At 32.8% G+C, this 12,984-nt stretch overlaps 1 protein-coding gene across 3 annotated transcripts in view; it reads right to left on the bottom strand.

The window, feature by feature from the left end:
• Positions 1-12,984, bottom strand: part of JMJD1C (jumonji domain containing 1C) — a 305,718-nt gene that overhangs the window by 205,091 nt on the left and 87,643 nt on the right. The gene's annotated exons all lie outside the window — the stretch shown is intronic.

Genomic DNA, 12,984 nt, shown 5'->3' on the forward strand with positions numbered 1-12,984 from the left:
TTTCTTTTTAGGCCCAAGAGAATCAGAGTTCTAGTGAAGAAAAGTGAGCCAGAATAAACCATGTCTTCCAATCAAACAATTCCAAGCATTTTCAGGTCAGGCAGGCTAGATAGCTCAATTATCACATTAAATAAAACCACTGTTCACTGTAGCATCCATGGAGAAAGACAAGTAAATCCTATTATTAATCCTATATCCCATTTAAAAGTTTCATTTTGTTAATCAATGTCACCATAATAAAAATGAATTTTTTTAAAAAACCCTCAGCCTTCCTCTAAGCTTTATGGGAAGAGGTCCTTGCCTGAAATAATCCATTCAATTCTTAGTCCCACCCTCTTTCTGCCTATAAAAACCTTCCATTTTGTACAACTCAATGGAGCGCCCCTCTAGTTGCTAGATGGATGCTGCCTGATTCATGAATTGCTTAATAAAGCCAATTAGATCTTCAAAAAAAAAAAAAAAAAAAAAAAGAAATTTCAGGTATCAAGATGAAATGGATTCTTTTTTTCACAGTCTGCTAAAACATTTTGTAAAAAAAAAAAATCAAACCATGTTTTTAGTTTGTTTGCTTGGAATGTGGATCTCTCCTTTAACTTTTGGGTTTGAGGGATTTCTAATTGTTGTTTTTTTTCTTCTCAGAGTAAATCCATTAGATTACATAATCTATTAGATAAGATTATCTTTATCATATCAACTAACCATTTAAAATGGTTTGACAGTGTTCTATTGCAAGGGCATACTAAAATGTATCTATTCAATTCCTTAAGACACTTATGTTTAAATTTTCACTTTCAAATTCTGAGAAGAATACTTGTAATAATCATCTCCTATTTTAAAAATGTCCCCTCTCAGGTTTTCATAATCCTGGATTCTGCTGGTTCCCCATCTGCTCCTTAATGATCTCATTTCCTACCTCTACTTATAAAGGTGTATTCCTTCCTACTTAAGGCCTTGATGTTCCAAAATTCTCTCTACATATTGTCCTTCACAGAAATCACACTCTCATAGTGCTATTATATTTATTTTATCACTTCTCAAAGTCCTGAATAAAAGAAGTGCTCAAAATGGTGAAATAATGCTAATGACTCCCAGATTTGTATCTCTAGATACAACCTTTCTTCCTTTAATTTCAATGATAAAGCTCTATGCAATAGTGTTTCATCCTCATCTCAATGTACAAAATATAACATCTTTCCCTAATGAACTTTCTTTCACACATTCCTTATTTACCATAAAGAATATTTTCAGTTTTCCTGGTGCAATCCTTGGGAATTTTTACCCCTAGTCATTCTTCACTTATATTTTAGTCTATTTTCACAATTAGGCTCTACTTCATTAACATTCCTCATTATTGACCTGTCCCTTTCACTGCCAATATCCTAAGTTCAGCAGATAGAGTAAAACAGCACTACTAAGGAGCAATCCAGGTTCCAATACCGTTCCACAATTTAACAGCTGTGTGAACCTTAATGAATTACTTAACTTTTCTATGCTTCATTTTCCTTATCTGTGCAAAGAGGTTAATAATATTATCTCATAAAGTTTTTGTGAGGAATACATGAACAAATATAAATAATTCAATACAGTGCCTCACATATAGTAAGTTCTATATAAGCCTTAAATGTTTCAAACTATTCTCTTTGCATGCAATCACTTTTTTCTCTATCTTACCTACTAATGCCAGACCAATGTTCTAGGAACACTTTTTTCACTTTATTAATCATGACTACCTTCTGGATCAAGATCGAGCTTCTAAGTTTCACATTTATAACCCCCCATTACCTAGTCTAGGAGTCAGCAAACTATAGTCCACAAGCCAATCACCTGTTTTTGTATATAAACTTTTATTAAAAGACAGCCACCTTCATTAATTTATACATTATCCACGGATGCTTTCTCACTTTGTTACCAGAGTTGAGCAACTGTGACAGTCTGTAAGGCCCACAAAACATAAAATGTTAACTACTTGATCCTTTACAGAAAATGTTTACTGATCCCTGACATAGTTCAGTCTCTTATCTGTACTATTCCCTGTATTTATTTAGAATATCTAAAATAAAACTCATCTTTTTTTTTATTGTATACTTGACTCCTCTCAAAATCTCTATTAATATTTAACAAATATTTATTGAGGTCCTATTATGTGCAACATACTGCTCTAATAACTGAGTAGACAGCAGAGGACAAAAAAAGTCCCAACTCTCAAAAAGAAGATTTTCTATTGGAGGGCAATAAATCAAAATTAAAAAATCACACACATAAGTATATGTCAGTTGGTGATAAGTGCATTGAAGAAAAGCAGAGGTGTCTTGGATAATAAATACAGTGATAGAAGGCTGGGGTGCTATTTTAGATGACAGCCTTTCCAATGAGGCAACAAATGAACAGAATCCTCATTTAGAAAGTGAACCACAGAAACCCTTTGGGAATGCAATCCAGGAATAGAGGGAACTCAACTCCAAGAGTGGAATAGGTCACCTTCTTAAATTTGCACACTAGGTGCCTTCACTTGCCTCACTCTAGTCCCAAATCCTGTGTCAATTACTTATATTTAGAATATATAAAGACCTCAGATCCCTTGTCTAATCAAAAAGAAAAAGAATCCAATTTTTAAAATGGGCGTAAGATTTAATCAGGCCTTCAACAACAAAAAATATACATCCAAATAGCCAATAAGCATATGAAAAGATATTCAACAAATTACTTATCAATGAAATGCCAATTAAAATTACAAATAAATATAATCTAATAATATCAAAAGAAATTTACTAAGACACATACACACATATACACACAAACCTGCCTCAGTTTTGTTCTGCATGAATTAAAAGTCAGGGATAAATTTGTTGAAAACTACCTGAAGACTCAAAGAAAAAAAATCTTTGAATAACGTATACTAACCAGAAGCACTCTGAATCCTTATTTATGAAACTTTGTGGCTATAACTGGACAATTACTTGCCTCCTACATGAGAACGCTAACAAAGTAAGTTGTTTTTCAAAGAAATGTGACCACAGCTTTTATAAAGCACACTTTTGGAGCAGGATTATCTCATGCTTGATCAGAAGCAAACAGGAAAATTTAAAGACAGGTAAGTAATTTCACAAAATTCTTACTTTATAGGTACTTGACTATAGCAACCCAGTTTAAGTATATTTAGAAAGTGTTTTAAATTTCTAGTTTGTAAAAGGATGAAAAAGAATTAATAAGGTTTCCATACTCTTTTATGTAGAACTCTATAGCTTAATGTTTTAATCTTTTTAAAAATCATATTAATCAAAAGCACACCTGTGACTAGATTTAATTAAAATTAAACTTAGTAATTGCACTATTGTCACTTCATTTATTTTTGGTGTGTGAAAATGCTAATTGTGCTACTTAGTAAACATCACTGGTAAATGACCTCAGTAACAAAATGGATGCCCAACTGAATTACATGATTCATATGGCTACATTAAAAAAATTTCTTTGCATGTTTAAATCTTATTTGTTTTGAAACATTTGGCAAAAATGCTGACAAACTATATAGTAACAGAACCAAGGTTAGTAAATAAATATATCTAGGCTGATGGGCCAGAATATATGATATTATGTACATACATCTAAAATATGCATACTTTTTCTAGTGTTATTTTTGGATATTTACTTTGAAAAGCAAAAATTATTCGGATTGTTCCGATTCTAAAAAATCATTCAAGGGGTAAGGGGGTGGGATGAAAAAGGTGACAGGATTAAGAAGTACAAACTGGCAGTTAAAAAAATAGTCATGGGATATAAAGTACAACATAGAAAATACAGGCAATAATACTGTAATTACTATATATAGTGTCAGATGGGTACTAGGCTTGTTGGGGTGATCACTCTGCAACTTATATAAATGTCTAATCACTATATTGTATATGTGAAACTAATATAGCGTTTTATGTAAACTGAAGTAAAAAAAAAATTTTTTATTTTAAAAATTAAAAAGTCATTGAACTGCTGCTACCTGGCAATAAGACTCTAAGAAAGGACTTTTCCAGATTGTAACTCTATTTAGAATCTGTTCATCTGCATTCTTTAATTTGCCCATAGGTTAACACAGTTCCAAAATTGAAAAATATGAGTTCCAAAAAAAACGTGGAACTGTTTAGATGTGTGCAATTATGCAAACATTTTAATGCTATTTTCTGGACTGCTGTTTTTTAAATTGTTTTAAACATGTAAATGATAAATTTTTTGTTAATGCTTTTATGATGAATCAATTAAAATACCTTTCAAATAAAAAAATTACAATCAGTTACTATTACATACTCATGAGAATGGCTAAAATTTCCAAGTGAATACAGCTTATGCAAAGGTCAAAACCTGGGAATAACCTAAATGTTCATCATTTGGAGAACAGTTAAATAGTGATGTATTCATACAATGGAATATTATGTGGCAATAAAAAAACTTCTGGTAGATCCAATAAATTGATGAATGTATTATTTCCCTATCATCAAAACAATTGGTGGCTTAAACCAAGAGCAATTTATTCTCTGACATTTTCAGACTACAGATGTCTAAAATCCAGGTTTTGTGGTCAAGGTTATGTTCCCTCTAAAGACAAAGAAAGATTATCGGCCTTCAGAGGGAGGGTGACTGTGCCAAGACCTTGATTTCATACTCTTGGCCTCCAGAAGTGTGAGAGAATACATTTTTGTTGTCTTAAGCCACCAAGTTTGTGGTGATGTTATGGCAGCTCTAGAAAACGAATACCATGAATTTCACTTATTACACAGTTAAAAAAATAAAATAAAATAAGCCACTGCATGATTACATTTAAATGAAGTTCAACAACAGGCAAATCTCATCTATGGTGATAGAATTCAGATTAGTGGAACAGAGCAATATAAACTGGGAAGGTATACAAGGGTAGATAGGTATAGTGTGCTGGAAACATTCTGTTTTGATTTGGGTAATTGTTGATAATGGAAAACATGTCAAATACAAGTACTTTTCAATATTTTGATGTGACAGAATTGTCTGGACTTTAACAGTTTTGGTGCTGAATACCAAAATACGTCATTTGATTTATGTTTTGCCAACTTAAATATAATGTTAATGATGAAATAAATCTACCTCCATTAAGTAACATTTTTAAAATATGACGTATTCTAACTTAATATATGTAGATTTTTAAAAATGGGTTTTCTGAACAGAGTTTACAAAATAGAAATGAAATCTCATTATAGAAAAATTTTACATAAACAGTGGCAACTATTAGAAAAGAAATCTTAGATTTATTTAGTAAAATAGTTGGCTAAACTCCTTTTTGGTGGGGAAAAAAGGACTTCACCACTGCCTTATGCTGAATTTTTTTTTCAAGCTTTGCTAGAAGACAAAAAAGGGGTATCAGGAGATAATAGGCTATGCGTGCTTATGTGCGTGTGTACGTGCACGCATGCATGTAAGAGATAAATACTCTCCCTCAAGTCAGATTAAAAGCTGATGGAAGAAAATCATAAATTTTTGCGATGAAATTAAAGGATTTCAAAATTACAAACACTGACAAATCCCAGATCAATGAAGAAAAATAAAACTGATTGATTCTATCCAAATCTGAGACACAGTAATCAATAAATACCGAAAGTCTAAAAAGTATATTTACACAAATATATTTGTATTTCTTAAAATGTGAACTGAATACTAAGTATTTTTCTAAAATTATTAATACAAAAACTTTATCTACTTAACTTTCTCAGTGAGTTTTGTTTTTTTATTTTAAAAAACGTACTTGACTATGTGTTATACTTTCTGATTTAGAAATTTCAGTTTGGACATCTCAAGTCTAACTAGATCACCTAAGAGCTTTTATCACAGCTTTCTCGTGGCTCTCATAATGTGAGCATCCTGCTCAAAAGATGAGTGTGATTGTAGTATTTGAAGATACAAGAAAAATACAAAAGCAAGAAAAATCACTTCGTCAATATACAAAAAAATTTTTTTCCTGCACTAAAAGAAAAAAAAAGCCGGTTGTGTTGGATGAACTGAAAAACAATAGATTAGTCTTCCCAAAAAGGCTTCAGAGGTAAATCTGATTAGATTTTTCCATGTTGCTACCTACTCTACAACCTAATCACCTTTTATGATACAACTGCACTCCACCAGTTTTGAAACTGAGTAAATGTAGCAATATAAGTAAAAATGTGGTTATTTATCAAATCTCACTTAAGAACATAATTTTTCTTCATATAAACTGACTTAACTAAAATCTTATTGTCAGTATGTAATATCACAGGTATTACAGACAGGTAAGATACACTTCATTAGAATTTTAACTTTTAAAGCCACCAGCAGTTAGCTAAATTACATATCCTTGCCCACGTAATAAAGCCTCATACCATTACAGGAACTAAAAAATGACTAGATCCGCACAATGAGTTTTGTAGCAAGGAGACTGAAACCCTAAAAAAGAACAAAACAGAACTTCTAGAGATGAAGAACACACTAAAAGAGATGAAGAATGAAACAGCAAGCTTGGGAAATATAATCAACCAAATGGAGGAAAGGATCAATGATATCGAAGACAGAAATCTAGAAATAAATCAGAAGGACGAAGAGAGAAAGCGAAGAATGAAAAATGAAAGAGAAATACAAGAACTAGTTGATACCACCAGGAAAGGAAACATAAGAATAATGGGCATTCTCCAAGGGAAAGAAAATGAGCAGGGACTAGAAAGCATTTTCAGACAAATAGTTGACAAGAATTTCCCAAATTTAAGGAATGATCTAGAGCTTGGAATTCAAGAAGTTAACAGAACACCCAATTATCTCAACCCAAAAAGGCCTTCACCAAGACATCTTGTATTAAAATTATCAACAACAAAGACAGAATTTTTAGGGCAGCCAGGAAGAAGAAAATGGTAACTTATAAAGGAAAACCCATTAGATTATCATTGGACTTCTCAGCACAAACCTTAGAAGCCAGTAAGCAATAGAATCAAATATTTAAACTATAAAGCGAAAGGAACTACCAGCCTAGAATAATGTATCCAGCTAAGCTCTCCTTTAGATATGAAGGAGAAATTAAGACCTTTCCAGACATACAAAAATTGAGGGAATTCTCCATTATGAGGCCTACACTACAGGAAATACTGAAAGGGGTCAGCTCACCTAAAACAAATGATAAAAAAAAAAAAATACATAATGAAGAGTAAAGTGACTATCAGGCAAATAGAAGCAGGAGAGTGCAACCCTTACTAAGAACAGGGCATTATAAGCTTAAATAATAAGAAGAGAATTGCTATAGCAAGATAGCAATGAACATTCAGCATATATAGGGGCAAATTGAGACAACAATGACTGAAAATGGGAGGATTCAAAGATCCAAATTCGCAAAGGGTAATGATTATAAGGCACGTGCAGAAGAAAATGGACAACTGTACATATGTAACTATCTTTTACATATTTGTAATGGTAACAACACACCAAAGATTCAGAACTGAAGTATATAACATAAAACAAGAAGAACCAAAGGGAAAACCCACAAAAGCCAACCAAAATAAAGAAAACAGAAACACAAGGACAAGGAAGCAATGGAAACACCGAGCTACCAGAAAACAAAAGATTAAATACTTCAATAATCACTTCAAATATAAATGGATTGAACTCACTAATAAAAAGGCACAAGTTACAGAATGGATCAAAAAGCAAAACTCAACCATAAGCTGCCTCCAGGAGACACATCTCAGTTCCAAAGACATATATGCACTAAAAGTGAAAGGGTGGAAAATTATATTTCAAGCAAATGGCATTCAGAAAAAGGCGGGAGTAGCAGTACTAATATCGGACGAAATAGACTTCAAAATAAAGAAGATAAAGAAAGATACCAAGGGACACTTCATAATGATAAAGGGAATCATGCACCAAAAAGACATAACAGTATCTATGCTCCTATCAAGGAACCCCAAAATATGTAAAGCAATTACTAACAGAACTAAAGAGAGAAACAGACCAAAACAATATCATAGTAAGGGACCTAAATACCCCACTGTCGGAGATGGACAGATCATCCAAACAGAAAATCAATAAGGAAATAACATCCTTAAATGACAAATTAGACCATAATTGATATATACTGAGCCTTCCATCCCAAAACAGCTGCTTATACATTCTTCTCTAGTGCCCATGGAACATTCTCAAGAATCAACCACATACAGAGATAGCCTCAACAAATATAAGAGGACTAAAATCATACCGACCATATTCTCTGATCATAATGCTTTGAAACTAGAGATCAACTGCAAAAAGAAATACATGGAGATTAAACAACATGCTACTGAAAAATAACTGGGTCAGGGAAGAAATAAAAAGATAGATCAAGAGATACATAGAAACAAATGATAATGATAGTACAACATATCAAAACTTTTGGGACACAGCAAAAGTGGTCATAAGAAGAAAGTTCATATCATTGCAGGCCTATCTCCAAAAACAAGAACAAGCTCAAATAAACAACCTAACACTTCATCTTAAAAAACTAGAAAAGTAAGATCAAATGAAGCCAAAAACAGCCGAAGGAAAGAAATCATCAAAATTAGAGCAGAAATAAATGAAATTGAAAACAAATAAACAAACAAACAATAGAAAAAAATAAATGCAACAAAGAGCTGGTTCTTTGAGAAGGTTAATAAATTGGCAAGCCTCTAGCCAAACTCAGTAAAGAAAAAAGAGAAAAGACACAAATAAACAAAATCAGGGATGAAAGAGAGGAAATGACGACTGATATCACAGAAATACAAAGGATCATACAAGAATACTATGAAAAAGAATATAACACCAAATTTAAGAACCTAGAAGAAATGGACCGGTACTTAGAAAAATACAGTCTTCTTAGACTGAATCAAGAAGATCTGGAAAATCTAAATAGACTGATCAGCAGTATGGAAATTGAAACAATCATCAAAAACCTACCAAAAAGTAAAAGTCCAGGACCAGATGGCTTCGTCAGTGAATTCTCCAAACAGTCAAAAAAGTTTTAATACCTATTCTCTTCAAATTCTTCCAAATAAATCGAAGAGGAGGCAGTACTTCCCAACTCGTTTTATGAGGTCAATATTACTCTGATACCCAAACTTGGTAAAGATAACACAAAAAAAGAAAACTACAGACCAATATCTCTCATGAACACAGATGCAAAAATTCTAAATAAAATACTAGCGAACTGAATACTGCAACATATTAAAAAGATTATACACCATGATCAAGTGGGCTTCATCCCAGGGGCACAGGTATGGTTCAACATATGCAAATCAATTAATGTGATACACCACATAAACAATTTAAAAAATAAGAATCATATGATCATATCAACAGATACAGAAAAAGACTCTGACAAGATACAGCATCCATTTGTGATCAAAAACATAACAAACTCGATATAGTAGGAAAATACCTTAATATAATAAAAGCCATCTATGACAAACCCTCAGCCAACATTATACTTAATGGTGAAAAACTAAAAACCTTCCCTCTAAGATCAGGAACAAGGCAAGGCTATCCACTATCGCCACTCGTATTCAATTTAACATTGGAGGTCCTAGCGAGTGCAATCAGACAAGAGAAAGATATAAAAGGCATCCAAATAGGAAACAAAGAAGTCAAACTGTCACTATTTGTGGATGACATGATTCTCTATACAGAAAACCCTAAAGACTCCACAAGAACACTACTAGAAACAATAAGCAAATGCAGTAAAGTCTCTGGATACAAAATCAATGTTCAAAAAGCCATAGCATTCCTATACTCTAATAATGACGTGTCAGAAAAAGAAGCAGAAAAAATAATTCCTTTTGCAATTGCACCAAAAAAAACACAAAATACCTAGGAATAAATTTAACGGAACATGGGAAGGACCTATATAAAGAAAACTACAAGACCCTATTAAAAGAAATAGAAGAAGATACAAAGAAATGGAAAGATATTCCATGTTCTTGAATTAGAAGAATCAACATAGTTAAAATGACCGCATTACCTAAAGCATTATACAGATTTAATGCAATCCCCATCAAAATCCTATCAGCATTTTTTAAAGAAACAGAACAAAAAAATCATCAGATTTGTATGGAAGTACAAAAGACCCTGAACTGCCAAAGCCATCCTGAGAAAAAAGAATGAGGCTGGAAGCATCACTTTGACCGACTTCAAATTATACTACAAAGCGATAGTAATCAAAATGGTATGGTACCAGCAGGAAAACAGACTCACAGTCCAGTGGAACAGAAGAGTCCAGAAGTAAACTCATATTTATATGGGCAAATAATTTTCAACAAAAGAGCCAAAAGCATACAATGGGGAAAGGAACGCCTCTTCAATAAATGGTGCTGAGAAAACTGGAAAGCCACTTGCAAAAGAATGAAACTAGACTGTTGTCTATCACCACATACCAAAATTAACTCAAAATGGATTAAGGACCTGAACATAAGATCTGAAACAATAAAATACACAGGAAAAAAACGTAGGCACGAAACTCATGGACCTTGGACTTAAAGAGAATTTTATGAATGTGACCTCAAAGGCAAGCAAGAGAAGCAAAAATAAATGAATAGGACTATATCAAACTAAAAAGCTTCGGCTCAGCAAAAGAAACCACCAACAAAGTAAAGAGACAACCATCTGAATGGGGAAATATATTAGCAAGCAATGCCGCCGATAAGGGCCTAATATTCAAAATACACAAATAACTCATACACCTTAATAACAACAAAAAAACCCAAACAATCCAATTAAAAAATGGGCAGAGTACCTGAACAGATACTCCTCCCAAGAAGACATATAAATAGCCAACAGACATATGATGAGATGCTCAACTTCACTAGCTATTAGGGAAATGCCAATCAAAATCACAATGTAATACCACGGCACACCTGTTAGAACAGCTATCATCAACAGGACAATAACGAGTGCTGGAGAGGATGCGGAGAAAAAGGAACCCTCATACACTGCTGGTGGGACTGCCAATTGGTACAGCCACTATGGAAAACAGTATGAAGGTTCCTCAAAAAATGAAGAATTGAGCTACCATATGACCCAGCAATCCCCCTACCGGGTATTGAAAACATATATTCAAAAAGATATTTGCACACCGATGTTCATAGCAGCATTATTCACAGTGGCCAGGACATGGAAGCAATCAAAGTGTACTATGATAGATGAGTGGATAAAGAAACTGTAGTAAATGTATACAGGGACTATTACTCAATCATAAGAGATGAAATACTGCCATTTGCATCAACATAGATGGACCTTGAGATAATCATGCTATGCGAAATAAGCCGGACAGAAAAAGCTGAAAACCACATATCACTTGTATGTGGGATATAAACCTAAAAGCAACAAACAGGACAAACAAACAGAGACTCATGGACATGGATAATAGACTAGTGGTTACTGGAAGGAAAGAAGGGAGAGGGGAGGTAGATGCGGTGAAAGGGGTCAAATATGTGGTAACAGAAAGAAATCTATGGGCGGTGAACACACAATGCAATGTATATATACCTTCCTATTGAATTGTATACATGAAACTTACTGGATTTCATTAACCAATGTCACCATAATAAAAAGAAAATAGATTAAATATAAACAAATAAATAAAGCCTTATATGTGGTTTTTATCTGAGAGGTTACTATAATGTGATAACATTACTGGAGAAATAATTATCTATATTGTTTTCTTTAAGCTTTTATATACAAACATATTAATCTGGCTTTCACCTGTAGTGCGATTGAGATTTGCCATTAGTTTTGTTCATGTGGAGTCAAGAAAAGCTATAGCATAAATGTTTGATATTTAAAGTTTGGTTTAGCATAGTCATTCTTGGAACACATAATACTGAATCTACGACTTTAAAAAAATACCTTTTTATTTCCTTAAGGTGATATATAAGTGAATACCAACGCTAACTACAAATCATAATTATTTAGCAGAATTAATTCAATATATAAACTTATAGCACACATACTTGCTATAAAAAATAAAATGAAACTATATAAGATTATATTTCTTCAACTTTCCTTAAAATCTTTTTTTTTTTAATTCCACATCTGACACAGTAAAAGCAACTGCAATGCTTTATGGAACAGCAGCACCTGCAGGAAAAGATCCAGTCTTACAACTGCTGGTACTATCAATTCATCACTGGATTCTCAAACATTAAGGCGCTTTCTCTCCCTTCCTGTATACTCAAGAAAACAGAGCTTAGAGTGTTCATGTTGAACTCCCATGACTACACAGCTGAACCTCTCACATCCTCTAAAAAATACTTTCCTTCAGAGAACAGGCTTTACCATTTGTAGAGCATCCTGGCTTTTAGCTACGCATTCCAGATAGGATAACTGCTCTGTGACACATTTAATCTCTATCAAAAAGTCTTTATTTCTAAAATATATAAAATTAAATAAGAATATTACAATAAAAGATAGCTACAATGTTTAACATGCAGAAGGAAAAATAAGACCAAGGCAAAAAAAATAACATACTTCAACCCTTAATGACAATTTCGTAGACATGTTTTAAATAACAAAGTAAAATATGATTCACTTGACAATCAGGATTTTAATTTTTTTTAAATAAGTAAACATTTTAAAATTACCTGAACTATAATCCATGATTTGAGGGAAAAAATCTACCTCATTTTGTCAATATTTTTCAATGTGTTCTTAATATTTTAGAAAGCTTTTGATATTATGAAAAATAGTTTAAAATTTCTTTCGCATGTTACTAAACCACTGAAGGCCTGTCAAATAACAAGGGGAAAACTGTCTAGTTGGCTGATCATGCTGTGCTGGAAATTTCTCAAACATCTGCTAAAGGTCAGATTTCCACTGCATGGAACCAATCAATGAAACTACACAATTCTCCTAGCGCTATAAGAAGCTGAACAAAGAAGACTATTTTATACAAGTAATGACACATAACCTTAGATTTGTAATAAATTGTAGCAATGTCTCGCCTTTTCTTAT

Source organism: Pteropus medius, unplaced genomic scaffold (assembly GCF_902729225.1).
Source record: "Pteropus medius unplaced genomic scaffold, Ma_sr-lr_union100, whole genome shotgun sequence".
NCBI classification, from domain to species: domain Eukaryota; kingdom Metazoa; phylum Chordata; class Mammalia; order Chiroptera; family Pteropodidae; genus Pteropus; species Pteropus medius.